Source organism: Choloepus didactylus, chromosome 14 (assembly GCF_015220235.1).
Source record: "Choloepus didactylus isolate mChoDid1 chromosome 14, mChoDid1.pri, whole genome shotgun sequence".
Taxonomy (NCBI): domain Eukaryota; kingdom Metazoa; phylum Chordata; class Mammalia; order Pilosa; family Megalonychidae; genus Choloepus; species Choloepus didactylus.
Genome location: NC_051320.1, coordinates 98,944,258 through 98,959,502, shown reverse-complemented (window position 1 = coordinate 98,959,502; position 15,245 = coordinate 98,944,258). Strand labels below are relative to the sequence as shown.

General features: G+C 40.0%; 1 pseudogene; it reads left to right on the top strand.

Moving 5' to 3' along the window:
• The first annotated feature begins 9,571 nt into the window (after positions 1-9,571).
• Positions 9,572-10,817, top strand: LOC119508932 (annotated as a pseudogene).
• Positions 10,818-15,245: the final 4,428 nt, after the last annotated feature.

Genomic DNA, 15,245 nt, shown 5'->3' with positions numbered 1-15,245 from the left:
TTACTCAAGAAGAAATAGAATATCTCAATAGACCAATAACAAGTAAAGAGACCGAAATCAGTATTTTAGTTTCCCAGGCTCTTATGCAAATACCAGGAAATGGATTGGTTTAAACAATGAGAATTCATTAGCTTACAGTTTTGAGGCTAAAAGTCCAAATCAAAGCATCATGGAGGCGATGCTTTCTCCTGGAAGACTGTGTGCTCTGGGGCTGGCTGCCCACCATCCTTGGATCCTCCGTCACGTGGCACACTGTGGTGTCTCCTGCTTTCTCCCTTCTCTTCGTCGGTTTCCACTTCTTACTTCCTGTGGCCTTCTCTCAGTCTGAATTTCATTCTCTCATAGAGGACTCCAATAATAGGATTAAGATCCATCCTGGGCCACACCTTAACAGAAGTAACCTCATCAAAAAGTCCTTCTTACAGTGGGTTCACACCCACAGGAATGGATTAAATTTAAGAATATGTTTACCTGAAGCACAGACAGCTGCAAGCTACCAAAATCAGTAATTTTAAAACTCCCAACAAAGTCCAGGACTAGATGGCTTCATTGGTAGATATGACCAAACATTCCAAGAAGAAATAACACCAATTCTGGTCAAAATTTTCCAAGAAATTGAAGAGGAAGGAGCACTTCTTAACTCATTGTATCAGGCCAACATAGCCCTAAAACCAAAGCCACATAAAGATAACAGAAGAAAAGGAAATGACAGCCCAATATCCCTTATCAAAGCAGATGCCAAACCCTCATAAAAATAGCAGCAAACCCAATCCAATGGCACACATAGAGAATTATACACCACAACTGAGTGGGATTTTTACCAGGTATGCCAGGGTGGTTCAACATAAAAACATCAATTAATGGAATATACCAAATTAATAGAATTAAGGAAAAATACCATATGATCATCTCAACTGACACAGGAAAGGCATTTGAGAAAATCAAACGGCCCTTTTTGGTAAAAACACACACAGAAAAGGAGGCATAGAAAGAAACTACTACAACATGATAAGGGGCATAAATGAAAAGCTCACAGCTAACATCTTACTTAACGGTGGCGGACTGAAAACTTTCCCTCTAAGATCAGGAAAAAGACAAAGATGCCCACTGTCAAACTGTTATTCAACATAGTACTGGAAGCTCTAGCCAGAACAATTAAAAGAAATAAATAAAAGGCATCTAAATTGGAAAGGAAGAACTAGAACTTTCCCTATTTTCAGATGACATGCTCCTATATATAGAAAATCCTGAAAAATCCATAACAGAGATACTAGAGCTAGTAAACATATTCAACAAGGTGGTGCAATACAATATCAACATGAAAAATCAGTATTGTTTCTATATACCAATAATAAAAAATCTGAGGAGGAAATAAAGCAAAAAATTCCATTTACAATAGCAACCAAAAGAATCAAGCATCTAGGAATAAATTAAACCAAGTATGTAAAGAACTTGTACATGGAAAACTGCAAGACATTGCTAAAAGAAATTAAAGAAGAACTAAATAAATGGACAGTCTGTGCTTATGGATTGGAAGAATAAATTTTGTTAAGATGTCAATTCTATCCAAAGTGATTTACAGATTCAGTGAAATCCCAATAAAAATTTCAAAAACATTCTTTGCAGAAATGGAAAAGCTAATCATCAAATCTATATGGAAGGGTAAGGGTCCTGACTAACTAAATCCATTTTGAATAAGAAGAATTAGGTTGGAAGACTCAAACTTCTCAATCTCAAAACTTATTACAAAGCTTTAGTAATCAAAACAACATGGCATTGGCACAAGGACAGATACACAGACTGATGGAATTGAGTTGAGAGTTGGAAATAAACCCTTATATCTAAGGCCAATTGATTTTTTTTTTAAAAAAATTCAGTTTTATTGAGCTATATTCACATACCGTACAATCACTCAGGGTGTACAATCAACTGTTCACAGTACCATTCATCACCCCAATCTATTTTTGAACATTTTCCTTACACCAGAAAGAATAAAAATAAGAATAAAAAATAAAACTAAAAAAGAACATCCAAATCACCCCCCCATCCCACAATATTTTTCATTTAGTTTTTGTCCCCATTTTTCTACTCATCCATCCATACACTGGATAAAGGGAGTGTTAGCCACAAGGTTTTCACAATCACACTGCCACCCCTTGTAAGCTACACTGTTAAACAATCATCTTCAAGATCACTGCTACTGGGTTGCAGTTTGATAGTTTTAGGTATTTACTTCTAGCAATTCCAATACACTAAAACCTAAAAAGGGATTTCTATACAGTGCATAAGAAAGCCCTCCAGAATGAACTCTCGACTTCATTTGGAATCTCTCAGCTCTGAACTTCATTTTGTTTAATTTTGCTTTCCCTTTTTGGTCAAGAAGATTTTCTCAATCCCACAATGCCAGGTCCAGGCTCATCCCCAGGAGTCATATTCTGTGTTTCCAGGGAGATTTACACCCCTGGGAGTCAGGTCCTACCTAGAGAGGGAGGGCAGTGAGTTCACCTATGGAGTTGACTTAGAAAGAGAGGGGGGGGGGCACATCTGAGCAACAAAGAGGTACTCAGGGGGAGACCCTTAGGCATCATTATAAGCAGGTTTAGCCTCTCCTTTGCAGTAAGAGCTTCATAAGGGCAAGTCCCAAGATTGAGGGCTTGGCATACCAAATTGTCAGTCCTCCATGTGTGTGAGAATATCAGCAATAACCCATGTGGCTGAGACAGAGGCCTGGAGAAGGGCACAGAACTGAAGAATATTAGTAAGGGTTATTTAAAGGAAATAGAGAGGGAAAAATAGATCTGACAAAGACCAAAGGATAAGATGGCTGATTCAAGAACTGCCTTCACAGTAATAACATTGAATGTGAATGGATTAAACTCCCTAATTAAAAGATATAGATCGGCAGAATGGATTAAAAAATATGAACCATCAATATGCTGTTTACAAGAGACTCATCTTAGACCCAAAGACACAAAGACACTGAACGTGAAAGGACGGAAAAAAATATTCCATGCAAGCTACAGCCAAAATAAAGCAGGGGTAGTGTTCTACTTTGCTAATGCTGCCAGAATGCAAAACACCAGAAATGGATTGGCTTTTATAAAAGGGGTTTATTTGGTTAAAAAGTTACAGTCTTAAGGCCATAAAGTGTCCAAGGTAACACACCAGCAATCAAGTGCCTTCACTGGAGGATGGCCAATGGTGTCTGGAAAACCTCTGTTAGCTGCGAAGGCACGTGGCTGGCGTCTGCTCCAAAATTCTGGTTTCAAAATGGCTTTTTCCCAGGACATTCCTCTCTAGGCTTCAGCTCCTCAAAAATGTTACTCTTAGTTGCTCTTAGGGTGTTTGTCCTCTCTCAGCTTCTCCGGACCAAGAGTCTGTTTTCAATGGCCGTCTTCAAACGTCTCTCATCTGCAGCTAGTCTCTCAGCTCCTGTGCATTCTTTAAAGTGTCCCTCTTGGCTGTAGCTCCTCTTCAAAATGTCACTCTCAGCTACACTGAGTTCCTTCTGTTTGTCAGTTCATTTATATGGCTCCAGTGATTTAATTTAGACCCACCCTGAATGGGTGGGGTAACACCTCCATGGAAATTATCCAATCAGAATCATCACCTACAGTTGGGTGGGTCACATCTCCATGGAAACACTCAAAGAATTACAATCTAATAAACACTGATACATCTGCCCACACAAGATTACATCAAAGAAAATGGCATTTTGGGGGGTATAATACATTCAAACCAGCACAGGTAGCAATACTAATATCAGATAAAATAGACTTTAAATAAAAAGAATGTCATAAGAGACAAAGAAGGACACTATATACTAATAAAAGGGACAATTCAACAAGAAGAAATGACAATCATAAATGTCTGTGCACCCAGTCAAGGTTCCCCAAAGTACATGAGACAAACATTGGCAAATCTGAAGGAAGCAATAGATGTTTCTACAATAACTGTGGGAGACTTCAATATACCACTCTCTCCTATAGATAGATCAACCAGACAGAGGACCGATAAGGAAACTGAAAACCTAAATAGTGTGATAAATGAATTTGACTTAACAGACATATATACATCATTACTTCCCAAATTACCAGGATATAGATTCTTCTTTAACACTCATAGGAGTGTTCTCATAGGAACTTTCTCCAGGATAGATCATATGCTGGGGCATAAGACAAGCTCAATAAATTTAAAAAGATTGAAATTATTCAAAGCACATTCTCTGACCACAATAGAATACAATTAGAAGTCAATAACCATCAAAGATCTAGAACATTCACAAACATCTGGAAGTTAAACAATACACTCCTAAACAATCCGTGAGCCAAAGAAGAAATTGCAAGAGAAACTGCTAAATATCTAGAGATGAATGGAAATGACAACACAACATATCAAAACTTATGGGATGCAGTGAAGGTGGTACTGAGGAGGAAATTTATAGCTCTAAATGCATATACTGAAAAGGAAGAAAGAGCTAAAATAAAAGAACTAATGGAATTGAAGAAGCTAGATTAGCAAGATTAGCAAACTAATCCTAAAGCAAGTAGAAGAAAAGAAAAGAAGAAACAAATGATACAGGGAACAAAAAAATAATAGAGAAAAAAGTTGGTTCTTTGAGAGGTTCAACAAGATTGACAAGCTAGACTCACAAAGTCAAAAAGAGAGATGACCCAAATAAACAAAATAATAAATGAGAAGGGGGACATTACTGCAGATCCTGAAGAAATTTAAAAATTGTAAGAGGATTCCATGAACAACTGTACACCAACAAACTAGACAATTTAGAGGAAATGGATAATTTCCTGGAAACACATGGCCAACTTAGACTGCCCAGAGAAGAAGACCTCAACAAACCACTCACAAGCAAAGAGATCAATCAGTTATCAGAAAGCTTCCTACATATCTGGAACATGCACACCCACCTTTTTTTTTTTTTTTTTTTTTTACAGGGTAGAAATTTATTTCTATTATGAGGTTATTATGTTTACCATTCAGAGAATCTTCTTTCTGGTAAAACAAAACAAAGCAAAGCAGGGAGGGGCAAGATGGCGGCATAGAGAGGAGTGGAAGCTAAGCAGTCCCCCTGGAACAACTACAAAAAACCAGAAACAACTAGTAAATAATCCAGAATAACTGCGGGGGGACAAACGAGACCATCCACTCATCATACACCAACCTGAATTGGGAGGAATGCCCGAGAACACAGCATAAAATCTGTAAGTAAAACCTGCGGAACCAGGTCGGGAGACCCCCTCCCCCATAGCCCGAGCTGCGGAGCCTCGTGGTGCCACAGAGAAGCTCTCTCCCAGCAAGCGAATACAGCTCAGCTGAGCTCCAACTGGGGTTTTAAGTAGCGAGTGTGAACTGCTCACTACAGGTACGCATCCCCAAAAAACAGACAGAGGCTTTGGGTGACGACTGACCTGGGAGAGCCGGAGGGTCGCCTTGACTGGGACTGAAGGGGACTATCTGTTTCTTTTTCGGCTCAGTGGAGAAAGCCCCAGTCATTTTAAGTTTCCAGGGCTGTGACTCGGGGAAGGGCGGAGACAGCACAAGCAGAGAGCAAGACCATTGAAATGCTAATGACCTCCACCTGGGGGCTCTGTCTTCTCTAGGAGGAAAGGGGTGGGGCCCTTTTCATTCAGAACCAGACCCCAGAGCCTGGGGGAACATGGCCACACCTCCTCACACCAGTCAAGAATTATAGGCTAACAGGCATCACCTGCTGGGCAGAAAAGCACAGTGACCTGAGGCATCAAAGGGTGGAGCAATTTTCTAAGACACACCCACAGGGAAACCAGATACTGAATATTTCTTCCCTCTGGGACCTGAGTCTGTTCTGGTCTGGGAAAACCTGATTTGGATAAACAAGGAAACCATGCCTAGACAACAGAAAATTACAACCTACACTAAGAAAAACAAAGTTATGGCCCAGTCAAAGGAACAAACGTACACTTCAACTGAGATACAGGAATTTAAACAACTAATGCTAAATCAATTCAAAAAGTTTAGAGAAGATATTGCAAAAGAGATAGAGGCTGTAAAGGAAGCACTGGACATGTATACAGCAGAAATCAAAAGTTCAAAAAACCTACTGGTAGAATCTATGGAAATGAAAGGCACAACACAAGAGATGAAAGACACAGTGGAAACATACAACAGCAGATCTCAAGAGGCAGAAGAAAACACTCAGGAACTGGAGAACAAAACACCTGAAAGCCTACACGCAAAGGAGCAGATGGAGAAAAGAATGAAAAAATATGAGCAACGTCTCCGGGAACTCAAAGATGAAACAAAGTACAATAATGTACGTATCATTGGTGTCCCAGAAGGAGAAGAGAGGGGAAAGGGGGCAGAAGCAATAATAGAGGAAATAATTAATGAAAATTTCCCATCTCTTATGAAAGACATAAAATTACAGATCCAAGAAGCGCAGCGTACTCCAAACAGAAGAGATATGAATAGGCCTACGCCAAGACACTTAATAATCAGATTATCAAATGTCAAAGACAAAGAGAGAATCCTGAAAGCAGCAAGAGAAAAGCAATCCATTACATACAAAGGAAGCTTAATAAGACTATGTGCGGATCTCTCAGTAGAAACCATGGAGGCAAGAAGGAAGTGGTGTGATATGTTTAAGATACTGAAAGAGAAAAACCACCAACCAAGAATCCTGTATCCAGCAAAGCTGTCCTTCAAATATGAGGGAGAGCTCAAAATATTTTCTGACAAACAGACAATGAGAGACTTTGTGAACAAGATACCTGCCCTACAGGCAATACTAAAGGGAGCACTACAGGGTGATAGAAGACAGGAGTGTGTGGTTTGGAACACAATTTTGGGAGATGGTAGCACAACAATGTAAGTACACTGAACAAAGGTAACTATGAATACGGTTGAGAGAGGAAGATGGGGAGCACGTGAGACACCACAAGAAAGGAGGAAAGATAATGACTGGGACTGTGTAACTTGGTGAAATCTAGAGTATTCAACAATTGTGATAAAATGTACAAATGTGTTCTTTTACGAGGGAGAACAAGCAAATGTCAACCTTGCAAGGTGTTAAAAATGGGGAGGCATTGGGGAGGGATGCAATCAGCATAAACTAGAGACTGTAACTAATAGAATCATTGTATTATGCTTCCTTTAATGTAACAAAGGTGATATACTAAGGTAAATGCAGATAAGAGGGGGGATAGGAGAGGCATGTTAGACACTTGACATTGGTGGTATTGTCTGATTCTTTATGGTGGGCAATGTCCATGATCAACTGTACAAATACTAGAAATCACTTCATGAACCAGAACAAATGTATGACAATACAATTAGAAATTAATAATAGAGGGGCATACAGGAAAGAACTATATACCTATTACAAACTATATACTACAGTTAGTAGTATTTCAACATTTTTTCATAAACAATAACAAACGTACTATATCAATACTAGGAGTCAACAATTGAGGGGGGTTAGTTAGGGATGGGGAGGATTAGAGTTTCCTTTTCTTTTTTTCTTTTTTCATCTTTCACTTTATTTCTTGTCTGGAGTAATGAAAAGTTTCTAAAAATTGAACAAAAATTAAGTGTGATGGATGCACAGCTGTATGAGGGTACCCAGGGGCAAGTGATTGTACACTTTGGATCTTTGGATAATTGTGTGGTATCTGAACAATCTCAATAAAAATGAAAAAATTAAAAAAAAAAAAACAAAAAAAAAAAACAAAAAAAAAAAAAACAAAGCAAAGCAAAACAAAGCAAAAAACCTGCCATGTATTTCCTTCCAATCATTATTTTTCCCATACAGTTTTTACTTCTTATAAAGCTATAGTCATACAGGAAATCTTAAGTGATTTCCTATATAACTATATAATATTCATCATTATCTAGCAAAAAGTCTCATCAAGAAATTACACCATAGTTTACTCAGCCATTTTCTATTGTTGAACTTTTAGATATTGTGATGATCAGGTGCATGTGTCAACTTGGTCAGGTGATGGTACCCAGGTGTCTGGCCAAGCAAGCACTGACCTGTTACTGCAAGGACATTTGTGGCTGGTTTATTAAATCATCAGTCAATTGATTGCAGCTGTGACTGATTACATCAAAGAAGGGCGTGTCTTCCACAATGAGAGAATTCAGTTGGCTGGATTTAGTCCAATCAGTTGAAGACTTTTTTTGTGTGTGTTTTTTTTTAAATATTCATTTTATTGAGATATAGTCACATACCACACAGTCATACAAAACAAATCGTACATTCAATTGTTCACAGTACCATTACATAGTTGTACATTCATCACCAAAATCAATCCCTGACACCTTCATTAGCACACACACAAAAATAACAAGAATAATAATTAAAGTGAAAAAGAGCAATTGAAGTAAAAAAGAACACTGGGTGCCTTTGTCTGTCTGTTTGTTTGTTTGTTTCCCTCCCCTATTTTTCTACTCATCCATCCATAAACTAGACAAAGGGGAGTGTGGTCCTTATGGCTTTCCCAATCCCATTGTCACCCCTCATAAGCTACATTTTTATACAATTGTCTTCAAGATTCATGGGTTCTGGGTTGTAGTTTGATAGTTTCAGGTATCTACCACCAGCTACCCCAATTCATTAGAACGTAAAAAGGGTTGTCTATATGGTGCGTACGAGTGCCCAACAGAGTGACCTCTAGGCTCCTTTTGGAATCTCTCTGCCACTGAAGTTTATTTCATTTCCATTCACATCTCCCTTTTGGTCAAGAAGATGTTCTCCATCCCACGATGCCGGGTCTACATTCCTCCCTGGGAGTCATATTCCATGTTGCCGGGGAGATTCACTGTCATGGGTGTCTGATCCCACGTAGGGGGAGGGCAGTGATTTCACCTGACAAGTTGGCTTAGCTAGAGAGACAGGGCCACATCTGAGCAACAAAGAGGCATTCGGGAAGAGGCTCTTAGGCACAATTATAGGGAGGCCTAGCCTCTCCTTTGCAGCAACCGTCTTCCCAAGGGCAAGTCCTGTGGTAGAGGACTCAGCCCATCAAACCACCAGTCCCCTATGTCTGTGGTCATGTTAGCAACCCTCGCGGTGGGGCGGGCCAATACCCCTGCATTCTCCACCAGTTCCTCAAGGGGGCTCTGCATATTTTTTTCCTTTTTTTTTTTAACTTTTTTTTTTTAAATCAACTGTGTGAAAAATAAAAAAAATATAAAAAAATTTAAAAAAACATTTCAAGGAGACCATAACAAGGGAGTAAGAAAAAGACAACTAACCTAAGCTAACTACTTTATTTCCAACATGTTCCTACTCTACCCCAAGAAAGTTACCTAATATAGCAACATTTCTGTGAACTTGTTCCTACTATACCCATCAGAAATTAACAGACCATAGTCATTCCTGGGCATTCCCAGAACGTTAAATTTACCCATGACAGCCTATCTATTCTTATTGGATTATTGTTCCCCCTTCCTTAATTACTCACAGACCCACTTTTAAAGGTCCATCATCCCGAGGGGCAAAGGATTAGGCTATGCTCAGTATTCACCAAAAAAGTAATACCTGCATACCAAAGGGCAGCTCCTGGACAGAATGCATATGACTTTAGGTGATCGAGTGTCAGAAGAAATCTTCAGAAGAATTACAACTTGTGCCCTAGATGACTTGAGAAAAGTAACTCAGAGTGCATATGCCCAAATTGTTCAGTTTGGCCTGAATGAAAAGTTCGGGCAGATCTCCTTTGACCTTCCACGTCAGGGGAACATGGTATTGGAGAAACCTTATAGTGAAGCCACCGCAAGACTGATAGGTGAGGAAGTATGGATACTCGTTAATGAGGCTTATAAAAGAACAGGAGCTCTCCTCACAGAAAAGAAAGCCGATGTGGAGAAGGTTGTTCTAGTTTGCTAATGGTGCCGGAATGCAAAACACCAAAGATGGTTTGGCTTTTATAAAGGGGGTTTGTTTGGTTACACAGTTACAGTCTTAAGGCCGTAAAGTGTCCAAGGTAACACATCAGCAATCGGGTACCTTCACTGGAGGATGGTCAATGGCATCCGGAAAACCTCTGTTAGCTGGAAGGCACGTGGCTGGCTCCAAAGTTCTGGGTTCAAAATGGCTTTCTCCCAGGATGTTCCTCTTTAGGCTTCAGTTCCTCAAAAATGTCACTCAGTTGCTCTTGGGGCATTTGTCCTTTCTTAGCTTCTCCAGAGCAAAAGTCTGCTTTTAATACCCATCTTCAAACTGTCTCTCATCTGCAGCTCGTCTCTCAGCTTCTGTGCATCCTTCAAAGTGTCCCTCTTGGCTGTAGCTCCTCTTCAAAATGTCACTCTCAGCTGCACTGAGTTCCTTCTGTTTGTCAGCTCATTTATATGGTTCCAGTGATTTAATTTAGACCCACCTTGAATGGGTGGGGTAACACCTCCATGAAAATTATCCAATCAGCGTCATCACCCACAGTTGGGTGGGTCACATCTCCATGGAAACACTAAAAAAATATCAGTCTAATCAACACTGATACATCTGCCTACACAAGATTACATCAAAGAAAGTGGTGTTTTGGGGGACATAATACATTCAAACCAGCACAGTTGCTCTTCTCTTGTTAGACAAAGAAGTATTAGATAAGAATGATATGGTTGAGCTTTTTGGCCCCAGACCATTTGCAGAAAAGTCTACCCACGAAGAGTCTGTGGAAGGCGCTGGCAGCTTGGATGAGGACACATCGCTCCCCAAGGGCCTGAAGGACGGGAACAGAGAGCGGGAGACAGAGGAGGAGGAGGAGGAGCCCACTGGGAAGAAGGTGACCAGCCAGGTCACGGAGGGGGCACCGCTCTGACACCCCCAGTGCACGCTGCCCAGCTGGTCGTCACCCTGCGGGGAGGGGTCCTCACGTCTCTGAAAGCTCCAATGGAGGGCCACAGGCTGCCCGGCTGGCACCAGGCTCTGCCCACACCCGCACCACCCACATGCTGCCCGTCGGCCCTGCCTGGGCTAAAGCCGGCCCGGGGCCAGGGTACCGCACGTCCACAGTGCTGGTGAGGTCCTTTCTTTTTTCATCGCCCACTCTTCGTTCCTATTTTCCTCAGATTCCCTCTGCAGAAGCAGGGGCAGATGGGCTGTGAAATTACATGGTAGTCCTGATAAGAATACTTTAATTTGACTTAATATTTTGAAGATTGAATCCAGATCACTTATTGCTGTTTTAATGGAATGGACTTCTACAGAGCTGTAATATATTTAAAAATTATGAAAGTATTGTGTAAATACAGCTTCTTTGCATCAAAAATAAAAGATAAACAGTGGAAAAAAAAAAAAGCTTTCTACAAATAAAAGCCCAGGGCCAGATGACTTCACAGAGGAATTCTATCAAACTTTCCAAAAGAACTGACCCATTCCTACTCTTTCAAAAAACTGAGTAAAACTGAACACTACCTAACTCATTTTATGAAGCCAATATCACTCTAATACCCAAACCAGATAAAGATGCTACAAGAAAGGAAAACTACAGGCCACTCTCCCTAATGAATATGGATGCAAAAATTCTCAACAAAATACTTGCAAATCGAATCCAAAGACACATTGAAAGAATCATACACCACGACCAAGTGGGGTTCATCCCAGGCATGGAAGTGTGGTTCAACATAAGAAAATCAATCAATGTAACACATTAACAAATCAAAAGGGAAAAATCAATAGATGCTTAAAAAGCATTCAACAAAATTCAGCATCCTCTTTTGATCAAAACACTTCAAAAGGTAAGAATTGAAGGCTTCCTCAATATGATAAAGGGCATATATGAAAAACCCACAGCCAGCATAGTACTCAATGGTGAGAGACTGAAAGCCTTCCCTCTAAGATCAGGAACGAGACAAGGATGCCCGCTATCACCACTGTTATTCAACATTGTGCTGGAAGTGCTACCCAGGGCAATCCGGCAAGACAAAGAAATAAAAAGCATCCAAATTGGAAAGGAAGAAGTAAAACTGTCATTATTTGCAGATGATATGATCTTATATTTGGAAAACCCTGAGAAATCGATGACAGGTACTTGAGCTAATAAATTCAGCGAAGTGGCAGGATACAAGATTAATACACATAAGTCAGTAATGTTCTTATACACCAGAAATGACCTAACAGAACAAACATTCAAGAAAAGGTTCCATTCACAATAGCAACTAAAAAAGTCAAATACCTAGGAATAAACTTAACCAAGGATGTAAAAGACCTCTACACAGAAAATTCTATAACTTCACTTAAGGAAATAAAAGGGGACCTAAAGAGATAGAAAGATATTCTGTGTTCATGGATAGAAAGGCTAAACGTTGTTAAGATGTCAATCCTACCCAAACTGACCTACAGATTCCATGCAATTCCAATAAAAATCCAACAACCCCCTCTGTAGACTTGGAAAAGCTAGTTACCAAATTTATTTGGAAGGGAAAGGCATCTTGAATTGCTAAAAACATTCTAAAAAAGAAAGATGAGGTGGGAGGACTTACACTTCCTGACTTTGAAGCCTACTAGAAAGCCACAGTAGTCAAAACAGCATGGTATTGGCACAAAGATCGACATATTGATCAATGGAATCAAATTGAGAATTTGGAAATAGACCCCCAGATCTATGGTCAACTGATTTTTGATAAGGCCCCCAAATCCACTGAACTGGGACAGAACAGTGTCTTCAACAAATGGGGATGGGAGAAGTGGATATCCATAACCAAAAGAATGAAAGAGGACCCCTACCTCACACCCTACACAAAAATTTAACTCAAGGTGGATCAAAGACCTCAAGATAAGAGACAGTACCACTAAACTCCTAGAAGACAATGTAGGGAAACATCTCCAAGACCTAGTAATAGGAGGTAGCTTCTTAGACCTTACACCCAAAGCAAAAGCAATGAAACAAAAAAAAATAGAAAAATGGGAACTCCTCAAAATCAAAAGCTTCTGTACCTCAAAGGAATTTGTTAAAATGTTGAAGAGGCAGCCAACGCAATGGGAGAAAATATTTGGAAAACTTGTATCTGATAAGAGACTGATATCTCACATATTTAAAGCAATCCTACAGCTCAATGACAACAGTACGAACAGCCCAATTATAAAATGGGCAAAAGATATGAAAAGACATTTCTCCAAAGAGGAAATACAAATGGCTAAAAAACACATGAAAAAATGTTCATCTTCACTAGCTATTTGGGAGATACAAATCAAGACCACAATGAGATATCATCTCACACCAATTAGAATGGCTGCCTTAAAACAAACAGGAAACTCAAATGCTGAGGGGATGTGGAGGTTGGACTGTATAATGGTACAGACTCTGGAAGACAATTTGGCAGTTCCTCAGAAAACTAGATATTGAGTTATCCCCATGATCCAGCAATTTCACTTCTCAGTATACACCCAGAGGATCTGAAAGCAGTGAAACAAACAGACATTTGCACACTGATGTTCACAGTGGCATTGTTCACAATTGCCAAGATATGGAACAATCCAAGTGTCCTTCAACAGATATATTGTGGTATATACACACGATGGAATACTCTGCAGCAGTAAGAAGGAAGAGTCCTGAAGCACGTGACAACATGGGTGAACCTGGAAGACATAATGCTGAGTGGAACAAGCCAGACACAAAAGGAGAGATATTGTATGTTACCACTAATGTGAACTCTGTGAAAAATGTAAAATAAGTGTCTTATAATGTAGAATATAGGCGGCTAGAAATAGACAGAAGCTAGTGAAGGGAGATTGATAATCTAATATGTACAGACGTGATAATGAGGGTGAACTTAATGGTATGGGAATGGTCAGGTGTGAGTATGGTTCGTTAATGGGATTACAAGTATCAGCGACGTGTTGAAGGCAAACATGTTCATAAATGGTTGTTGAAAGGCATGTGACCACAGAGCAGCACCACAAACCTAAATAAGTGTTAGCTGATAAACGTATAAGGTATGACACTGGTGCAGAGGGTTAACAACAGAGTGGTGTATGGAAAAACTACCCGTTACATATTAAAGACTATGTTTAGTAGCAATATCTTACCAATACTACACTAATACTAGGGATGAATAATTAGCAGATGATAAGAGCTCTGGGATGTATTATGATAATTGTTTAAAGTTGAGAGTGATGAGGATTGTACAACTAAGTGAAGATAATGTAAGAAACTGACTGTTTATCTTGGGATAGAATATATATTAAGCGAAATTAGGAACCCACTACTTAATAAATCAGGCCCTCGACTTGAGGCTTGCTCTTGTGAAACTTAGGGTTGTAAATGGGAGGCTGAGCCTTCCTTTAGTTATGGCTAAAAGGCACCTCCAAAGAACCTCTTTTGTTGCTCAGATGTGGCCTTTCTCTCTCTAAGCCCAACTCAGCAAATAAATTCATTAACACCCCCCCCTCCGCCAATGAGGGACATGACTCAGAGGAGAATGACTCTCCATGGCAACACGGGACAATGACACCCAGGAATGAACCTGGCCCTGGCAACTTGACCAAAAATGGGGAAAAAAAGAAAGGTAACAAGTTGAGGTCACAGTGGCAGAGAGATCCCAAATAGAACTGAGAGGCTCTCCTGGAGGTTTCTCTTATGCAAGCTCCAGCTACACATCCCAAATGGCCACAGTATGCCATGCCCTTACCAAAAGTAGTCCCCAAATACCTAGGTCCCTACCTGAGATTCTATAAAAGATCTCTCACTAAGTTTTACCTTTCAGAAGTGTAAATCCACCAGAGTGTTCCTATGCCAGACAAGTCCTAAAACCCAGAGGCATCAGCCTCTTTAAGAACAACCAGATGGAGCCCCCTTCCCCATACTGTCGACATTCCATTTCAATATTAACAAGTTAGGGTACTCACTGCCTAGATGCCCCTGAAGACAGAGAAAGGGATTAAGTGAGAGGGAGGGGTAGCAACAAGCAAATAAGATTTAACAAGGGTCTACGAATACATTTAGATGCTGGGGTTTGGAATGGCTGGAGGGAGGTAAATGACATGGTGGAACTATAACCTATAACATCCTTTGAAATGTGCTCTATAGCTGCTCGTTGAATTGTGCTTTGAAAGTCTTCTCCTTTCTGTATATACCCTGTATTGCATAATAAGGAAAGAACTGAAAGTGTGGAACTGTCACCCATAACAATTTTTGAAATTATCTGTATAACTGCTTGTTAGCTGAACATTGAAAGCTAACACCTTTCTATGTGCATGTTATATTTTTCAATAATGGAAATAGCTGAAGTTGTGGAACTGTGACCTA